Genomic DNA, 21514 nt, shown 5'->3' with positions numbered 1-21514 from the left:
AACAACTAGGAATTTTATGAGGTCCCATTTGTCAATTCTTGATCTTAGAGCATAATGTGGTATATGTATACGTATATATATAATATATATGTTTATATATTATATATATAATCTATATATAATAATCTCAAGACAAACATTCTTCCAAATGTTACAATAGAAGTTCCTATTGTGTATCATTTAATTGAATACTTGTATAAGAAGGATCCAGGGACTGAGTGAAATGCAATCACTTTGACAATTAATTATAATAGCTTATGGGGAGACAATGACCTAAATACATTTTATGCCAACAAGTAAAACTTCCATTGCCAAGATATATATACACACACAATGGAGTACTTTTCAGCCATTAGAAACAATGAATTCATGAAATTCTTAGACAAATGGATGGAGCTGGAGAACATCATACTGAGGTAACCCAGTCTCAAAAGATCAATCATGGTATGCACTCACTAATAAGTGGTTATTAGTCTAGAAAATACCCAAAACATAATCCACACATCAAATGATGTCCAAGAAGAACAGAGGAGTGGCTCCTGGTTATGGAAAGACTCAGTGTAGCAGTATAAGGCAAAACCAGAACAGGGAAGTGGGAAGGGGTGGATGAGGGAACAGGGGGGGGGGGGAATGGCTTATGGGACTTTCTGGGAGTGGGGAGCCAGAAAAGGGGAAATCATTTGAAATGTAAATAAAAAATATATTGAATTAAAAAAAAAAAAGAACTAGGACTTAACCAGTTCTTAACCAGTTAAGAACTAGGACTTCGTTTCAAAGATTCCTGGAGTGTGGTTGATGAGTCCACACCAGTGCTGAGAGACCCCATATGGTCTAACCTTGTACAGGTCTTGTGCATGCTTGGCACATTTTCTAAGTTCACATGTCTATGTCAACCCAGTTGTTGCGTCTGGGTTCCTTGATCCATTGCCACTCTTTCTGTGCCTTTTAAAACTATTATCTCCACATATTAAATTCTTCTATAAATTAATATACACCTTGTCTATGAGTTACCTTCTTATTTTCAAAGGGTAAGGAAAGAGGTAATAATCTCAAGACCAACATTCTTCCAGATGTTACAGTAGAAGTTCCTATTGTGTATCATTTAATTGAATACTTGTATAAGAAGGATCCAGGGACTGAGTGAAATGCAGTCACTTTGACAATTAATTATAATAGCTTATGGGGAGACAATGACCTAAATACATTTTATGCCAACAAGTAAAACTTCCATTGCCAAGAATAGGTTACATTTTGTGAAATCATTGGCCAAAAGGATCTTATGAAAACTCCCACATAACATAAACTGTTGTCAAGACTGTTGGTTGCTTTTAACAACCTGATGGTAAGGCCTTACTGCTGATGACATTACTTTATGATGACATTACTTTATTACATTATGTCACTGACCATGAAGAAATAGATTTGGTGTCTAACTAGAAGCTCTGTTTCTACAGACTAGATTCTGTGGTACACAAAGACACTTTACACACTAAGGGGAAAGATAATATTATGCTATCCACAATAGCAACTTGACTGCAAGATATGCTGGTTCGACAGTGGTATAAAAGTTATGGGAATAATTAGCTACTTTTAGTGGTTGTAAGGCCTATTCCTGGTGACAAAACCCTTACCTGAAACAGCTAAAGGGGCCAAAAATCTGGAATTAAGTATGGCATGGCCAACAGGTGACAGTCTACATATCATTCTCCTAAAAGAACACAGTAGTAAATTGACTTCCAATGATATATTGATAATCCATAGATCCACTGATCTTGTTCAACTCTCCTCAGAGGAGCTTCTTCTTACAGTAGATGATAACATAGATGATAACATAGAAACCCACAAGTGGACAGCAGGCAGAGACTAACAGATTTTGGCATAAGTACATCAAACTTCCTTTTGAAGGCTTAGGGGTCTTTTTGAAGAGAAGTGTAAAGATTATAAGAGCCTGAGGGGTTGAACGGCTCAAAGAAACAGTATCTTCCACACTCAACAACTGATGGACGTATGAACGCAAAAACGTGCCAAGCATGTACAAGTTTAAGACAGTTCGTCACTGAGAGGTGTATATCAATCACACTTCAGGAGGCCTCATACCTCCATGCTCGGGAGTAGTTGGTCAACTCAAAATCAATGCCATAATGTTTGGTTTTGTTTTTAGACTTTTGTTTTATTTTGGAATATTTTTTTGTCTTATTGGTTCATTGAATATTTTGATCTTTGTTGTCGTATTTTTTTTATTTTTCTTATGAGAGAAAGGACATAACATGGTGTGGATAGAAAGATTAGGGTATTTGGAGGATGTTGAGAGGGTAATATAGGATCAAATTATATGAAGAAATTAAAAGATATATAAGATATAATAGTGTTTAAAGTTGTAACCCAAATCAATTTTAATGGAACAGAGGCTCATGCTAACTATCCAATTATTTAAGTCTAAGTTTCTTTTTATTAAATTGAAATGAGTATTTAGTTCAGAACGCTTTTTTTTGTTCTTGTTTGGTAAAACCACATCATATTATGCATAACTACCACAGAAATAAGGTGGTGCTTTTCAAAGAATGAATATTCATTTTAACACAGTTAAGTAAAGTGCCTCTAATTGTGGTTTTGTAATTTCCTTACTTTTTAATCTTCATAATACTAAATTAAAGGAAATTTGTTTTTTGTTAACATGGAATAATTGTCACTGATTCATGTAGTTGGTATTGTAACCATTTTAATGCATGTGCTCAGAACAAGTACCAATTAAAATATTACTACATTCTTATCATCTCCTGCCAGCTGGCTGTTTATATTAACATTGCACGGGATCACAGTGCTACTTAAGGTAGCTCCTTATCAGTTATGCTTGGTTTTATATTGTTGCTAATATTTTCACTTAATTAGTGAACAGTCTGAGAGAAGCATTATCTTTAATGTGCATTCACATGAAATAAATTTAAGGATAAGGTGAGTCATTGGAGACATTCTGTAAGAAACAAACAAACAAACAAAAGCAAAAACAAAGAAAGCAAAGACACCCTTTCCTGCTGAGGATTCTCCATATAGAATACCTTGTCAGCTATAAGCTATTCACTCTGTAATACAGTACATCTGCATGTTTGTCATACTCTTTCTGATTTCCTTTTTGAAAATTCTTCTCAATCATGTTATTTTAGATACAATCCCTAAGTGTTGCCCTGTTTTATGTCAACTTGGCACACCCTAGAGTTATCAGAAAGAAGGAAACATCAAAAGAGAAAATTTGCCCCACCGCGCTGGCCTCTGAGCAAGCCTATGGTACATAATTTTTTTTTTCCAAGACAAGGTTTCTCCGTGTAGCCCTGGCTGTCCTGGAACTCACTCTGTAGACCAGACTGGCCTCGAACTCAGAAATCTGCCTGCTTCTGCCTTCCAAGTGCTGGGATTACAGGCGTGCACCACCACCGCCCTACAACATATTTTTAAGATTAGTAATTGATGAGGGATGATCCATGCCATTGAGGGTGGTGCCACCCTTTCACAGATGGTCTTAGAATGTATAAAAGATTAGACTGATCTTGGAGAGCAAGTCAGGAAACAGCGTTCTCCATGACCTTTGCATAGCTTCTGTCTCCAACTTCCTCCCTATTGGCATTTCTGCCTTGGCTTTTCTCAATGAACTGTGACTCAGGATACATAAGCCAAATAACTCCTTTCCTACTTAAGTTGTGTTAGGTCAGGATGCTTTATCACCATTGTGAAAACCAAACTACCTAGCCACCAGCAGACCATTGCTTTATAGTGTGCATTAAAAGAGTCTTAGTAATTATTCTTACACCACTCATTTTCAGTTATTAGCATAAACACTATATACACCTCATATTGCTTCATTTATATTTAGTATATCTTTGGTTTTTTCTCCCTTTTCTCTCACTCTCAGCATAAGGGATCTTAGTTGAACTATAAATACTGCCTCTAGTTTTGAAAACTTTATGCAAAAAATCACAATAAAAAGGTATTGACTCATAAAACTATACTCCTTTGTGTATTTCTGTGCACTTGAAAAACGGTCTAACTATGTAGCTCAGGCTGTGAAACTCACAATTCAGCATTAGCCTCTGGACTGGGATTATAGGTGTGAGCTACTCTGCCATGATTTAATCTTATTAATAATCTTAAAGATTTCTTTTCTGTCCTGACAAACTCAGAGAATATTATTAAAGTTAGGAACTATTAAAAGATTTCTATTAAAGGACCATTAGAAGTATCAGGGTTTTTTTTCCTGTGATTTTGCAGATACAAAAGTAAAATTTCTCCTTAAGAAAACTTAGAGAAAATGTATCCTTTGAAGGCTAAATATTCCATATGCCCACGTCACACAGGTGCTTCATTTCAAATATGGTCTACAGCTGTTTTAGATCTGTTGTTATTTAAAACTGAAATTGTTATGCTTTAGATACTCTTCAAATCCTGAGCATTGTTTTCATGTGAATTTAATTACAGGACAATTATCTCTTATGAAGCAGTTCTTACTGTGGAGGACTTATAATACTGTACTTTAACTAATTGTCTCGAGTGTTTTTCCTTTCGTTTATAACAGAAACAATTAGCCAACTACTTTTCATAAGTTTGCTTTTTGAGGCTCAGATACTTAAACTAAAATTTTTTTAAAATGTTTGAAGCAACTCTATGAGTTTACTCTGTTGCAAAGATGTGCTAGAAAACTTTGCTTTATGTGTTAGAGGTCTGTATCAGAAAACTAGTATTGATCATCAGTATCATTTTTTTACATTTATTAATACTAAGTTGTTACTTTACATTTTTTCAACTTTTTGCTTTCTGTGGTATAGGGAAAATTATTTACAGTTAGTATCTTTTAAAAAGAGAACAGATGTTTTCTGTTTAGTGATTAAACCAAAAGTGAAAAATAGCAACAACTTTATGTTTTTTCACATTAAATATGACTGAATTTTACCTATATTATGACCAAATATAGGAAGACTGATGGTAGTTATAATTATTGCTACCTGAAGTTTTTATTTGTGGCAGGATCTCTCTACGTTACAGCCTTTCCTGGACCTACTAACTCACCTAAGCCAGCCTCTGGGTGCAGTCCTCAGCCTCACGGGTGCAGACATGGATGCCTTGTCAGCCTTGTGGATGCAGTTCTCACATCTCAGCTTCCCAAGTGGCTGGGATCAGGCTAGCATCACAACAGCATGATCACAATTTTTAACTATATTTTTAAATTTGGTGAGCATGGGGATAAGTTCCTTGCCTGTATTATTTCATTGGACCTTTACAAAGCAGATGACATTAAATCTATTTCCCTTCCATTTAAGAGTAAAAGTGGTAAGTGTTCCCAAGGGAGAAGAAGGTAGTGATTCATAAAATCCTACCAAGTAAAATAAATGTAAATAACTGGCCTCTCCCCAGATAAACTGAAAACATTTCCCTGGAATGGCTCTTTATGTTTAGGGCTCTTTGAGCAGGGTGTCTCTGGTTTAAGTACTAATGTTGCAGAGAAATGGCTCAGTGGTTATGAATACTTCACGAGAGGACTTGCGTTCAATTTGTAGCATGTACAGCACAGAAGCTTACAAACATCTCTAAGTCTAGTTCTAGGGCAATTAATACCCTCTCTGGCCTCTAGGGGCTCTATACCCACATGGCACACAGACACACATGCAGGCAAAAACACATAAATAAAAACAAAGGTTAAATGTTAACAAAACAAAAATGTAACCTAGTACATTTTCTTAGGACATTTACTCTTTGACGATGTTGTGTGATGCATTGCAGTTTTCTTGGCAAAATGATTTATTTATTTATTTTTTACACTCCATATTTTATACGCCCCCCCCCCAGATCCTCTGACTGTTCCACATCCCATACTTCCCCCCTTCCCCCTTGCCCCCACCTGCATGTCCCTGCTCCCCACCCCACCTGACCTCTAAACTCCCTGGAGCCTTCAGTCTCATGAGGGTTAGGTGCATCATCTCTGAATGAACACAGACCAGGCAGTCCTCTGTTGTATGTGTGTTGGGGGCCTCCTATCAGCTGGTGTGTGCTGCCTGGTTGGTACTCCAGTGTCTGAGAGATCTCAAGGGTCCAGGTTAATTGAGACTGCTGGCCCTCCTCCAGGGTAGCCCTCCTTTTCAGCTTCTTCCAGCTTTCCTCTAATTCAACCACAGTGGTCAGCAGCTTCTCTCCATTGGTTGGGTACAAATATCTGCATCTGACTCTTTCAGCTGCTTGTTGGGTCTTCCAGAGTGCAGTCACGATAGGTCCCTTTTTGTGAGTACTGCATAGCCTCAGTAATAGTGTCAGGCCCTGGGGCCTCCCCTTGAGCTGGATCCCATCGTGGGCCTGTCACTAGATCTTCTTTTCCTCAGGTTCCTCTCCATTTCCATCCCTGTAATTCTTTCAGAAAGGAACAATTATGGGTCAGACTTGTGACTGTGGGATGCCCCCACGCTCTTCCACCCACACATTTGATGCTGCCCTGCCTTCCTGCTGGAGGTGGGCTCTATGAGTTCCCTCTCCCTACTGTCAGGCATTTTATTTAAGGTCCTTCCCTTTGAGTCCTGAGAGTCTCTCACCTGCCAGGTCTCTGTTGCACAACCCCCTCCACCTCCTACCTCCTGAGGTTGACTGTTTCCATTCTTTCTGCTGGCCCTCAGGAATTCTGTCCTTTTACCTTACCCAATACCAAATCATGTTTCTCTACCCCTCCCCCCCACACTTCTGTCCCATGGTCAACTTTTCTTCCAAGGTCCCTCCCTCTCTCCCCACTTGTGATTTCTTTCTTTTCCCTTCCAAGTGGTATTGAGGTTTCTTAACTTGGGCATTTCAGCTGTTGTCCTTTTTGAGTTCTGTGAAGTATGTGTATCTTGGGTATTCTATATATTTTGTTTTGTTTTGGTCTGGCTAATATCCACTTATGAGTGAGTACATACCAAGCATATTCTTTTGGGTCTGAGTTACCTCACTCAGGGTGATATTTTCTAGTTCCATCCATTTGCCTGCAAATCTCAGGATGATCTCCTCTCTTCTTAATAGGTGAGTAGTATTCCATTGTGTAAATGAACCACATTTTCTGTATCCCTTCTTCTGTTGTGGGAAATCTGGGTTGTTTCCAGCTTCTGGCTATCACAAATAATGCCACTATGAACACAGTGGAGCATGGGCTCCTGTGGCATGGTGGGCCATCTTTTAAGTATATTACCAAGAGTGGTATAGCTGCGTCTTCAGGTAGATCTATTCCCAATTTTCTGAGGAACCTCCAGATTGATTTCCAGAGTGGTTGTACCCATTTGCAATCCCACCAGCAATGGAGGAGTGCTTTCTTCACATCCCTGCCAACATGTGTTGTCATCTGAGGTTTTGATCTTAGCCATTCTGATTGAAGTAAGGTAGAATTTCAGGGTCATTTTGATTTGCATTTCTCTGGTCACTAAAGACTCTAAAATTTTCTTTTGGTGCTTCTCAGACATTTGAGATTCCTCAATTGTGAAATCTCAGCTTAGTTCTACACCCCAGTTTTTGATTGGGTTGTTTGGTTTGATTGGCTTCTTGAGTTCTTTATATGGTTTGGATATTAGCCCTCTACTGGATGTGGGGTTAGTGAAGATTTTTTTGCCAAGCTGTAGGTTGCTAATTTGTCTTATTGACTGTGTCCTTTGCCTTACAGAAGCCTTTGAGTTTCATTAGGTACTATTTATCAATTCTTGATCTTAGAGCATGAGCCATTGGAGTTCTGTTTAGGAAATCTCTCTCTGTGACAATGAGTCTAAGGATCTTTCCCAATTTCTCATCTATCAGAGTCAATGAATCTGGTTTTATGTTGAGGTCCTTGATTCACTTGGCTTGAGCTTTGTGCAAGGTTACAAATATGGGTCTATTTTCATTTTTCTACATAAAGAGAACCAGTTAAAACATCACCATTTATTGAAGATACTGTCTTTTATCCATTGTATATTTTTGGCATGTTTGTCAAGGATCAAGTGTCCGAAAGTGTGTGGTTTTATTTCTGTGTCTTCAATTCTATTCCATTGATCAACATGCCTGTCTTTGTACCAAAACCATGCAGTTTTTATCACTATTGCTCTGTAATAAAGCTTGAGGTCAGGGATGGTCATTCTCCCAGCTGGTTTTTTATTGTTAAAAATTGTTTTTGCTATTCTGGGTTTTTGCCTTTCCAGATGAATTTGAGAATTGTTCTTTCCATGTCTTTGAAGAATTGTGTTGGAATTTAGATGGAGATTGCATTGGATCTATAGATTGCCTTTGGTAGGATGGCCCTTTTTGCTATGTTAATTCTGCCAATCCATTAGCACAGGAGATCTCTTCATTTTTTTTAATTGGTAAGAAATATTTTTTATTTTTTCACTATTTTATTAAATATATTCTTTTGTTTAATTAATATTTTATTTTCTATATTCTTTGTTTACATTCCAAATGATTTCCCGTTTCCAGGATCCCCCTCCCCATATGTCCTATAAACCTTCTTCTCTCCATCCATTCTCCTATTACCTCCCTCCTTTTCTTCTCTGTCCTTATATTCTCCTCCAGTGCTAGATCAATCATTTCCAGGATCAGGACCTTCTCCATACTTCTTCATGGGAGTCATTTGTTATGTGATTTGTGCCTTGGGTATTCCGGGCTTCTGGGCTAATTAATATCCACTTATCAGAGATTGTATTCCATGTGTATTCTTTTGTGACTGGGTTACCTCACTTAGGATGATATTTTCCAGATCAAACCATTTGCCTAAAAATTTTGTGAATTCATTGTTTCTAATTGCTGAGCAGTATTCCATTGTGTAAATATACCATATTTTCTGTATCCATTCTTCCTTTGAGGGGCATTTGGGTTCTTTCCAGCTTCAGGCTATTATAAATAAGGCTGCTATGAACATAATGGAGCATGTGTCTTTATTGCATGCCGAGGAATCCTTTGGGTATATGCGCAGGAGAGGTATAGCAGGGTTCTCCGGAAGTGTCATGTCCAGTTTTCTGAGGAACCGCCAGACTGATTTCCAAAGTGGTTGTACCATCTTACAGTCCCACCAGCAGTGGAGGGGTGTTCCTCTTTCTCCACATCTTCGCCAACACCTGCTGTCTCCTGAGTTTTTTACCTTAGCCATTCTGACTGGTGTAAGGTGAAATCTCAGGGTTGTTTTGATTTGCATTTCCCTAATGACTAATGATGTTGATCACTTCTTAAGGTGCCTCTCGGCCATCCGAATTTCTTCAGGTGAAAATTCTTTGTTTAGATCTGACCCCATTTTTTAATAGGGTTATTTGGTACCCTGGGGTCCAATTTCTTGAGTTCTTTGTATATATTGGATATTAGCCCTCTATCAGATGTAGGGTTAGTGAATATTCTTTCCAAATTTGACGGTTACCATTTTGTCCTTTTAACCGAAAACCTCCACCAGAGAACTCCTACAGCTGATAAACAACTTCAGCAAAGAGACTGGTTATAAAATTAACTCAAGCAATTCAGTTGCCTTCCTATACTCAAAGGATAAGCAGGCTGAGAAAGAAGTTAGGGAAATGACACCCTTCACAATAGCCACAAACAATATAAAGTATCTTGGTGTGACTCTAACCAAACAAGTGAAAGATCTATATGACAAAAACTTCAGGTCTCTGAAGAAGGAAATCGAAGAAGACCTCAGAAAATGGAAAAATCTGCCATGCTCATGGATCGGCAGGATGAATATAGTTAAAATGGCCATCTTGCCAAAAGCAATCTACAGATTCAATGCAATCCCCATCAAATCCCAACTCAGTTCTTCACAGAGTTAGAAAAAGCAATTCTCAAATTCATATGGAATAACAAAAAACCCAGGATAGCTAAAACTATTCTCAACAACAAAAGAAATTCTGGGGGAATCAGTATCCCTGACTTCAAGCAATACTACAGAGCAATAGTATTAAAAACTCCATGGTATTGGCACAGTGACAGACAAGTAGACCAATGGAATAGAACTGAAGATTCAGAAATGTTCCCACACACCTATGGTCACTTGATCTTCGACAAAGGAACCAAAAACATCCAGTGGAAAAAAGATAGCCTTTTCAACAAATGGTGCTGGTTCAATTGGAGGTCAGCATGCAGAAGAATGCGAATTGATCCATCCTTATCTCCATGTACTAAACTTCATTCCAAGTGGATCAAGGACCTCCAAGTAAAACCAGACACACTGAAACTAATAGAAAAGAAACTGGGGAAGACCATAGAGGACATGGGTACGGGGGAAAAGTTCCTGAGCAGATCACCAATAGCTTATGCTCTAAGATCAAGAATTGACAAATGGAACCTCATAAAATTACAAAGTTTCTGTAAGACAAATCTTTCCATTTTCTTTTTTTTTATTTGATATATTTTTTATTTACATTTCAAATGATTTCCCCTTTTCTAGCCCCCCCCACTCCCCGAAAGTCCCATAAGCCCCCTTCTCTCCCCCTGTCCTCCCACCCACCCCTTCCCACTTCCCCGTTCTGGTTTTGCCAAATACTGCTTCACTGAGTCTTTCCAGAACCAGGGGCCACTCCTCCTTTCTTCTTGTACCTCATTTGATGTGTGGATTATGTTTTGGGTATTCCAGTTTTCTAGGTTAATATCCACTTATTAGTGAGTGCATACCATGATTCACCTTTTGAGTCTGGGTTACCTCACTTAGTATGATGTTCTCTAGCTCCATCCATTTGCCTAAGAATTTCATGAATTCATTGTTTCTAATGGCTAAATAGTACTCCATTGTGTCATTTTCTAAGATCTTCTTTGATTTCTTTCTTGAGAAACTTGAAGTTATTGTCATACAGGTCTTTCACTTGTTTGGTTACAGTTATCCCCAAGATATTTTATATTATTTGTGGCTATTGTAAAGAGAGTTGTTTACCTAATTTCTTTCTCAGCTCTTTTATCATTTGTATAAAGAAAGCTTCTGATTTATTTGAGTTAATTTTATATCCGGCTATTTTGCTGAAGTTGTTTATCAGCTGGATCCGTTCTCTGGTAGAATTTTTTGGGGTCGCATTGTATATTATCATATCATCTTTATTTCTTCTTTTCCAATTTGTATCTTCTTGATATGTTTTTGCTGTTTTATTGATCTAGCAAGGACTTGGAGTACTATATTGAATAGATAAGGGGAGAGTGGGCACTCTTGTCTTGTCCCTGATGTCAATGGGATTGCTTCAAGTATGTCTCCATTTAATTTGATATTGGCTGTTGCTTTGCAGGAAATTGCTTTTATTTTGTTTAGGTATGGGCCTTGAATTTCTGATCTCTCTATTACTTTTAACATGAAGGGATGTTTTATTTTTTCAAATGCATTTCTGTATCTAAGGAGATGATCACGTGCTTTTTGATTGAGTTTGTTTTTATTGTGGATTACATTAATGGAGTTTTGTATATTAAACCGATCTTATATCCCTGGGATGAAGCCCATTTAATTGTGATGAATGATGGGTTTGATGTTTTGATGGTATTGGATTCAGTTTACAAGAATTTCATTGAGTATATTTTCATCAATATTCATAAGCAAGATTGGTCTGACTTTCTCTTTCTTTGTTGGATCCTTGTGTGGTTTAGGTATTAGAGTATTTGTGGTTTTATAAAATGAGTTAAGCAGTCTTCATTCAATTTCTATTTTATTGAATAGTTTGAGGAAAATTGGTGTCAATTCTTCTTCGAAGGTCTGGTAGAATTCTGCACTAAATCCATCTGGCCTTGCACTTTTATTTTGGAAGTTTTTAATGACATCTTCTATTCCCTTGTGCAATATGGGCCTATTTAGATACTTTATCTGCTCTTGATTTAATTTTGGTATGTAGAATATGTCTAGAAAACCATCCAGTTTTTTTGAGTATAGGCTTTTATAGTAGGATCTGATGGTTTTTTATTTCTCCCATTTCTCTTATTATGTCTCTCTTTTCATTTTGATTCTGTTAATTTGGATACTGCCTCTTACCCTTTCATTAGTTTGCCTAGAGGTTTATCTATTTTGTTGATTCTCCCAAAGAAACAGCTTTTGTATTTGTTGATCCTTTCCATTATTTTCTTTGTTTCTGTTTGGTTGATTTCAGCCCTGAGTTTGACTACTGCCATCTACTCCTCTTGTGTGAGTTTGTTTCTTTTTGTTCTATAGCTCTCAGGTGTGCTGTTAAGTTGTTAGTGCAAGATCTCTCCAGTTTCTTTACTAGGGTACTTAGTGCTATGAACTTTCCATTGCTTTCGTTGTGTCCCATAAGTTTGGATATTTTGTGTCAACATTTTCATTAAATTCCAGTAAGTCTTTAATTTATTTCTTTCTTTCCTGACCAAGTTATTATCGAGTAAAGAGTTTCCAAGTATATGTGGGCTAGATGTAGTTTTGATGTTATTGAAGGCCATCCTTAAGCTATGGTGATCTGATAGGATGCCTGGAGAAGGTACTATTATTGTGTGAGAAGGCCTTCAACTATTATTGTGTGGGGTCTAATGTGTGTTTTGAGCTTTAGTAAAGTTTCTTTTATGAATGTGGGTACTCTTGCATTTAGGGCATATATGTTTAAAATTGATACTTTCTATTTGTGGATTTTTCCCTATGAAAGTGTCCTTCTTCTGCATGCTTGATGACTTTTGGTTAAAAATCTATTTTATTGGATATTAGGATGGCAACTCCTGCTTATTTCCTGAGACTATTTGCTTGGAAGAAAGAACATTTTCCATTTTTTTAACTCTGAGATACTGTCTGTCTTTGTTATTGAGGTATGTTTCTTCTATGCAACAAAATGATGGATTTTTTTTTTTTAGACAGGGTTTCTTTGTATCGCTGTGGCTGTCCTGAATCTCACTTGTAGAACAGGCTAGACTCGTACTCAGAAATCTGCCTGCCTCTGCCTCCCAAGTGCTAGGATTAAAGGCAAAATGCTGGATCTTGTTTATGTATCCTGTCTGTTACTTTATGTCTTTTTAAAGGTCAGCTGAGTGTAATAAGGATATATGCTCCACTATGTTCATAGCAGCCCTATTTATAATAGCCAGAAGCTAGAAAGAACCCAGGTTTCCCTCAACAGAAGAATGGAAGCAAAAACTGTGGTATATATACACAATGGAGTACTATTCAGCCATTAGAAACAATGAATTCATGAAATTCTTAGGCAACTGGATGGAACTGGAGAACATCGTACTAAGTGAGGTAACCCAGTCTCAAAAGATCAATCATGGTATGCATTCACTAATAAGTGGATATTAGCCTGGAAAACTGGAATACCCAAAACATAATCCACACATCAAATGAGGTACAAGATGAATGGAGGAATGGCCCCTAGTTCTGGAAAGACTCAGTGCAGCAGTATAGGGCAAAACCAGAACAGGGAAGTGGGAAGGGATGGGTGGGAGAACAGAGGGAGGGAAGGGGGCTTATGTGACTTTCAGTGAATGGGGGACCAGAAAAGGGGAAATCATTTGAAATGTAAATAAAAAATATATCGAATAAAATTTTAAAAAAATAAAGGTGAGCTGAGTTCATTAATTTTGAGAGATATTAAAGAGAGATGACTGTTGGTTCCTGATATGTTTGTTTTTGTAGGTGATTTTATGTCCTTGTGATTCCCTACTTTTTGCTTTGTTGTAAGATGCTTAATATCTTGTCTTTCTTTGGTGCTAATTTTTATGTTGTTATTACTCCCTAACTTCTGTTGTAAACTTTTTTTTAGGGACTCTCTGAGCATATAGCTTATAGGAAGGTATTTTTATAAGACAGGACTAAAGTAAAAACAGATAATTCCTAAATGTGATTAGTCTGTGTTATTAATTTGTATACATTTAACATTACTAGTAAATCTTTATAACAAATAAGGTTCACAAATCATGTATGCCTTATTTGAAAATGTAAGCCTTAGAGTTTTCTCAAGACTTAATAGACTGGGCAGTGTTACTGAATAGAAAAGGAATATTTGTCATACTTTTGAGGTATTGAATGTTATCTTAGTAAAACAAGTTTTCTTTGTTACGCTAAAAACAAGCAATAAAACAAAGCAAAATCTAGTAGGCATTTATGTCAGATAGTTGTAAATTTATATCACGTATTATTTACTTTTCTATTTCTGTGATAAAACACCATGACCAAGGCGACTTACAAAAGGAAGAGTTGAATTATTTAGTTTTACAGTTCCGGAGGGAAGAGAGTTTATTATCATCACAGGGAAGCTTCAAGTGTGGCATCATGCACTTCTTTAACTGCAAGCACAAAGCTGAGAGATCAAACTAGAGTTGGCTAGAGTTTTTAAACTCTCAAATTCTTCTTTTAGTCACATAGTTTACAGTTGTTGACCCTATATGGTAGGTATCTTTGTCAGAGAAACTAAGTATTTAAACATCAGAGCCTATGCTTACCTAATTCTCAACCAACTGGATCCTAAACATCAGGATCTCAATTTATGATAGCAATGATAACACCTATTTAAAAATATTATAGCACTCATTTTAAATAATATGCAAGAAGATTCTGTGCAATTGTTAACAGATGTGACTTAGTACATGTTACTACTTGCTCTCATTAGCATTTTATCTTCTATCTATAGAGGCAAGCAATTAATTAGTGCATTAATTTTAATATATTATACTTTCTATGACCAAAATAATTCAAGTGAATACTCAGTTTCTTGAATGCTCTTAATTTTTCTCACTGAATCTGTACTCAAATAAATCAGACTTTCTGTCAATTTTCTCCAATTTTATCAAAATAACTTGAGACAGAATACTTCCATTTCTATTAAGAATGCTGTTACTGTTATGGAGAAAACTTTCAAAGTTAGTATCATTAATTTTGTGAAGATATTCAGACACCAATAATTTAAATTCCTACTTTTTATATGAAATTAATGATTAATAATGACACATTTTCTAATTGATAGCATTCTAACATTAAAAATGTTAATGTTACAAAATATTTATATTGATTCTATTTCATAAAATATGTAAGCATATCACAATGATTTTCACAATTTTTAAGAATTAATTGACTGTGGATGAATGGATTTATTTCTATGGTCTTCTTTATATTTTCTTTGTCTGCCAAGTTCTTATGCCTATACCATACCATTTTGCTTGCCACAGGTTACATGTTACAATGTCTACATTTGTATTCTCTTTTCCTCAAGACTGCTCTGGCTAATATAACATTTTAGAGAACTAAAGTTTATTGTAAGTATGGAATAAAAACAGCAAAGTTACATAAATTAACTATTGTCACAGAAAAAAATCTTTGATACTGATTATTACTTAAATGAACTTAACTTACTCACGTATGTTCAAGACACTAAGAAATTTATCAAAATTGTATGTATGTAGTTCCTATATTACTTGATGAACTGAACCTCTGAACTTGTAAGCCAACACCAATTAAATGTTGTCCTTATAAGAATTGCTTTTTATCATGGTGTCTGTTCACAGCAGTAAAACCCTAACTAAGAAAATCCTTTGAAATAGTGCCACTCACCGATGAGTGAGCATTCAAATATATGAGCCTCTGGGTGTGGTTCTGCATTTTTCTTCACAACTAGGGTGTCAGAATGCCACTGAGTTGCCACTTGGAGAGGGGAACCACTATGTTCCTTTCTCAGATGCTCAGGGGAGACTACAGGCAGCCTAAGATAAGGGACCCAGCCCATGTTTCTCCAGGTAAGGCTGTGGTTCTCAAACTCTTGGGCAGCACTCAGACAAGGCTGGGAACCAGGAAGAGCTGAGAATGGAATTCCCATACCCCTGTGTACCCAGACACCACTGAAGACCATGAGGAGTTGAGAACAGGTTGTGGGCCTGAGATGAGCCTGGGGTAGCAGTGGGAGGTTCTAATTTAGTTCAAGGTGAGTGCCGGGAGTGTGGATGGGCCTCCTGCATGAGACTTAGGCACATCTCTGTATAATGAAGGTTGGACATCACCCTGACTCTCCTTGATGAAGGAGACAGTCCTTAATTGTTCAAACTGTTTATTCTTGACAAATGAGGATGCATACAACTTAGAGTGAACTAGAGATTAAATACCTTTTGTAGAAGGGAAGTTTATTGTCTAAACCCTTGGATCCTAGCTAGATAGGTCCTTAACATGAAGAACTCTGGGTTTCTATGCTACCTGGTCAGTTGTCATGATCCTCTTAGTGGAGTGTCATGGTCACATACCCCAGGACATAAACCTGATTGGGAGTAGATTTAAATGCCTACCATTCTCAATTATGAGAACTGCTGGGGTTCCTTAATCTGCTCGACCTCACAATTTTTTCTATCTGGTGGTATAGCTCACTGTCCCACATATGGGGACACTGATATTTAAACCACCATATTTTCTAAGTCATGTACAGACAAATCATAACAATATGTGAAATATGCCTCTACATTCTGTGGGTTACAGTCCTCATGCATGTTTATAAACATATGCTGCATTGTATTCCTTTCTCATTTTTCTCACAACTTATCTCTTTTTACCTGTGCTATGGACTCCATGCACCTATGGAGTAATTTGGATTAGCTTCAGAATATAAATAATCTTGTATATTCTATATTAATCTGTTGTTCAAAGTTATTTCTTATTTAATCTAGGAAAGTTCAAAAGGGTGAATCTTTCTCTGAATCCTGAATTCTGGTTACAAATAAATCTTGTAATCTCACATGAGCAGGTAAATTCATAAGACATAGCCACATGCATAGATTCTGCATTATTCATTCACTTGATTGAAGTGATTAATCAGTAATTAATATAAAGGAAAACTGCTAAAATATCTGAATACACATAATAAATCTAAATAACAATCTTAGCTGATTTATTATGTGAGCAGTTTATAATCACACCTAGGTTTTAATATAATGATATTTTGGCTCAATAAAGTGATCTTAGAAAAGAGCTTTCATGGAAAAATTAAAAATCATCCTTTAAAAAATATTTTTAGAGAAAAGGAAGAAAGACAATTAGAGGCAGAGTCAGGAAGGAATTCAGGATATGAAATAGTGGACTGTTTTTAAAAATGTGGATTGAAGAGGGTAATAGAGGGGAGGGCATCTTGAAGGACTTGAGAGGTAGAAGATAATGAAAGACCATTTTAAAATATGAAATTCTCAAAGAATCAATAAAAACAAATTGAAAAACCCATAGTTTTCTATTGTCTACGGTTATAAGAACTAAAATGTTTTATTGTGAAATAGTCTTTACTTCAATAATAAATCTATAGAAAACACAGTGTGTGTATAAAACATGAAACTTGATTTAGCTATTATGCAACAAAAAAATTAAAAAAAATGTCAAATGGGTTTTTTGGAACTTACTAACTATTCGCATGAGAGAAAAGTACTTTTCTCATCCTAATTGTAATAGCTTTAGCTAACCATTCTCCAGGCCCATTCTTTCTCAGCCTACATGACCACTATCCTTTTAACTTCTATGATTTCATCTGTCTGGATTGGTCATTGTATTAGTCTGGGTTCTCTAGAGTCATAGAACGTATGGACAGTCTCTATATAGTTAGGGAATTTGTTGATGACTTACAGTCTGTAGTCCAACTTCCCAACAATGGTCAGCTGCATCAAAAATCAGGTATCCATTGGGGCAGAGAAGCAAGGAGTTGGTCTGACCCTGCTTTCTTGAAAGGCATGCATCGCTGATTTTTCCCATTATAGTCCATGGCTCCTGGAGCACGATGTGCCTTCCTGTTCTTGAGAGACTGATATACTCTCCCAGGCAGTGAACCATTCAGGCTGCTTTGCGTTTCTCTGTATGTTCTATTACTAGTCAAGGAAGCATGGAAGCTTGACAGGACAATTGGTCTTAGACATTAATCTTGTATATCTTGTATAACTAGCAAAGATCATTGTATCTAGGCAATTACCACTGTATTGATCATGGCAATTGCCATTCTATTCTGTTTCTGAATAAGGTATGAAAAGTCTGATTTCTCTCAATAAAATAATTACAGCCTCAGTTGTGCTATGCTTTCCCCCATGCTAGCCTGATTTTATTCCTCATGGCCATAACAGGTGACCTTGGTCCTGAAAGTGTGGGTGGGTGCATCCATTTAGCTATTTGGATTTATGTGTGCATCTTCTGTGTAGTTTTCATTACTATAGCATTCTAGTATAATTTGAGGTTAGAGATGGTCATACCTCTAGGTTTTTTTTTTATTATTTAGGATTATTTTATCTATCCTGCTTTGTTTGTTTCTGCGCATGTGTATATGAAGCTGAATATTGTCCTTTCAATTTTTGTAAAGAATAGGTTTAAATTTTGTTGGGAATTGCATAAATCTGTAGATTGCTTTTGGTAGGAAAACTGTGTTTTACTATATTTATCCCATAGATCCATGGCCATGGCATACCTTCCCATCTTCTAAATTGGTGAAGATAATCGTTTTTCCCTATCTCTCCTTATTGGTTTTGGTTTGAAGTATTTTTGTCAGATATTAAATGATTACCCTGCAGTACTTTGGGGGGAGGTTCCATTTGCTTGGAATATCTTTCTCTCTTATTTTTATACAAAGATGGTACCCATCCTTGATGTTAAGGTATGTTCCTTTGGTGCACAAAGGATAAATCCTGTTTTCATATATGATCTGTTTAGTTGCACTATATTATCAGGGATGTGAGAATATTGGCATTGAGAATTATCCATAGACTGTGTTTATTGGTTCCTGTTATTTTGTTATTAAAGTTTGGATTCTCATCACCTCTTTTGATTTCCTTGTCTGAGATTATTCATTCTGTTTTACTGGGTATGGTTAATCTCTATAGATTGGAGTTTCCTTTTAGCATCTTCTGTCAGGCTGAATTTGTAGACAGAGATTGTTTCAATTTTACCCTAGCCTGTCTTTAATTATCCATCTATTGTAATTGAAAGTTTGCTGGATATAATATTCTGGGATGGCATCTGTGGTTGCTTAGAGTTGATAAGACATTTATCAAGGCCTTGTAGCTTTGAAAGTCTTCATTGAGAAATCAGTTCTTATTCTAATATCTTTGCCTTTATTATAGTACTTGGTATTTTCTCCTTGAAGCTTTTAATATTCTTTTTTGTTGTTGTCAGGTATATTTAGTATTTGAACATTAGGTGCTGAGGGAACTTCTTTCCTGGTCCAGTCTATTTGATGTTCTGTATGCTGCTCATACTTTGATAGGCATCTCCTTCTTTAGGTTAAAGAATTTTTCTTTTATGATTTTGTTGAACATATTTTCTGAGCCTTTGACCTGGATTTTGTTATCTTTCTTTATTTCTATTTGTGAGATCTATTCTCTATTGTCAACTTGACAGAATTTGGAATAAACTACAAGCAAAAATTAGAGGGCATACCTGTGATCCAGATTTTAAGGCCGGAAGTTACCATGCCTTTGGTCTGGATCTTGAAGCTGGAAGATCAGGTTTTGATCTGCAGGCAGGATGACATAGGCCTTTAATCCAGATCTTGATGTAGGAAGACACACATTTAATTTGGGCACCTGTAATCTGGGCCACACCTTCTACTGAAAATCTATATAAAGAAAATGGAAGAAAAAGACAGATATTGTTCATTGTCTGCTTGTCCTAGCACATCCATTCCTTAACTAGCATTGTAGTCTACTTCACCAAGATTTCAGGTTATATAAAAGACCAGCTGAGACACCCAGCCTTGTGTGATTGAGTAACTTTTACATTCTGGAACTTTCCATTCACAACTAGGCATTGTTTGATTAGTTGTGTTGTGTCCTGTAAGACATTCCAATATAATATAATAAATATAATATAATATAATATAATATAATAAATATAACATATACATATACATATGCATGTACATGTACATATACATATATAATATACATACATACGCACATGTACCAATATAATATATACATGCATACATATGTGAAATAGATGTATATACATATACATATATATACATATATATCTATATACAATGTACATATACTTATACATATATACATATAATATACATATACATATGCACATACATATATACATATGCATCATATATACACATATATACATCATATACATAGGCATCATATTCTTAGATATCATGTACATATACATCTTATGCATATATATACATATACAACATATACATACTCCCCCCAATGTATTTGTTATTGATTCATTTCTTCTTTCATGTATTAAACAGTTTTCATTCCATTCTACTCTGTGTTTTCATAGGTTCTGTTAATGGATTTATTTATATCCCCTTGAAGATACTTTATCATATATAACATCAAGTTCTTGTTTTGTGCGTCAACTGTATTTTATTTCTCCTGGCCGGCCTATTTCAGTAGTCTTGATGGACACTTGTAAGGACACTGTGTTTTTATGCTGGCTTCTGATCATCTGGTTTGGGATGATTGCAATTCCAGATATTGCCTTTGTGGAAAAGTTGTGTTTTGCTCCTTTGTTTCTGTAAAATCCAGGGAAGCCTGGATTTTAGGAGCATCTGGTGTCTGTGGTTTGCCTGCTAGGTGTGATTAGTGGGGATCCTGTCATACAAGAATGGGGATCTGCTAAAATGGTGGCATGAAGGAATGGAATAGTGGAAAGGATAGTTGCCTAGAAGAGGGGGTAGATGAGAAAGAAGGATGCTACCTTATCCATTCACCTTGTTTCATACTTCACACAGCCTCCACCAAAGTACTAAACCATCACGATGGAGTGTTAATCTGCATTATTTAGCTAGGTCTACTCCTAGCGTGTCAACCTCTATTTTTGAACAAATCCTAATGAAATCTACTTAGAAAGTACATAAATATCTTTTAAAAACATTTTTGACCTTTCCACCTGAGCTAAAGCATTAATCTAGATACAACAGTATGTATTAGTCATTGTATAGTCTTCATTTTGATTCACAAAGAATTCTGGAGAAGCAGTACAGTATTAGTTACCCTGTCTAGGGAGTTCATACTGACCTGAATTCATTTTCTAACTCACTTGGCATCAATTACTTCAACTAAAATTGGGGCTGAGTTAGGTACCAACTTTCTTAATGGAATGACTATTAGTACAGGGAAATTTTCTTGGAACATACACATCAAACTAAATTTCTTGTTTTCCCAAAACTCCTTAATCGGGTGAGAGCTGTATAAACTACTTGCAATGTATTTATGAATACTCTAAAGGCAAAACAAAAAACAATCGCCAGGTATGTATAAAACAATTACATTCATGCTTAGCTTGCACAGAAGATATAAAATCCTGGGTATATGAACGCACAAAGGAAGCAATGATCACATCCCCTTTCTCAATCGGATCAATATTGGACCCATGTAGAAAATACCTCTAATGTGGCAAACTAAAAGGTTATAAGTTCAATCTAAATAATTGAGTTGAATGTTTGGTTTTAGTTGACAACAAAAAGGCAGTTAATAGAATGTATCCTACCTACTCATATCATCAAATAGGTGGCTTCCATCACAACCTCACAGAATAATTGGGAATGGAGGTATAGAAAATATATGGCTTTCTCTTTTGGATAAATATAGAGACTGGAAGCATGCTTTTATTTTAGATAGGTCAGGAAGAAAGGTT

The sequence above is a fragment of the Apodemus sylvaticus genome, chromosome 5 (assembly GCF_947179515.1).
Source record: "Apodemus sylvaticus chromosome 5, mApoSyl1.1, whole genome shotgun sequence".
NCBI lineage: Eukaryota > Metazoa > Chordata > Mammalia > Rodentia > Muridae > Apodemus > Apodemus sylvaticus.
Note: the sequence above shows the minus strand (reverse complement) of the source record.